A 652-nucleotide genomic window follows, 5' to 3' on the forward strand; every position below is an offset into this window, starting at 1 on the left:
TTTTTTTTTTTCGGCTATGAAAAAAATGAAAAGGCGTGAAACTGAAGAAACTAGTGGTGCTGAACTAACTGCTAATTTTTTTCTTTATAATGTAGCTTCCACACATCTAAATATGCGCAAGTATTTCTCATGTTTAAACTTGATAATTTAATATGCAACTATGTAACCAAGAGTTGCGATGAGATGGAAAAGGCTGAAACACTACTTTAAATGTTGGCTGTTGCCTGTCATATATAAAGGTGGAAGCAGACCAACCACTGCACTGCATTCCCGCCGTCCCAGGATACACTTCCATTTCAGGCACCTTGATTTTACTTCGTGTCTGCGTGTATTAACCATGCACCGTCTAGCAATTGTAAGAGGTCAAGAGAATTTATATGTGGAAATTGGTTCCTTAATACTCTAATGACCACGGATTCTTTCTTCCTTTTAACTATCCTCTGTAGATTGTTTCTTATTTTTCTCTGCAGAGGACATAGTTGGCAATAATGATTGTACTATTTGCAACAAGCCTCTTCAGCATCGCCTCAGCCAATCTCACAGAGGGCACCTGTAGAGGGAGAATGGGTAATTGTGAGATCTACAAGAAAATTGATCGTGTTTGTGAAGACTGTGCTAATATCTTCCAATTGCCAGGATTGGAAGGTTTGTG

The sequence above is a fragment of the Penaeus monodon genome, chromosome 25, assembly GCF_015228065.2.
Source record: "Penaeus monodon isolate SGIC_2016 chromosome 25, NSTDA_Pmon_1, whole genome shotgun sequence".
Classification (NCBI taxonomy): Eukaryota; Metazoa; Arthropoda; class Malacostraca; order Decapoda; family Penaeidae; genus Penaeus; species Penaeus monodon.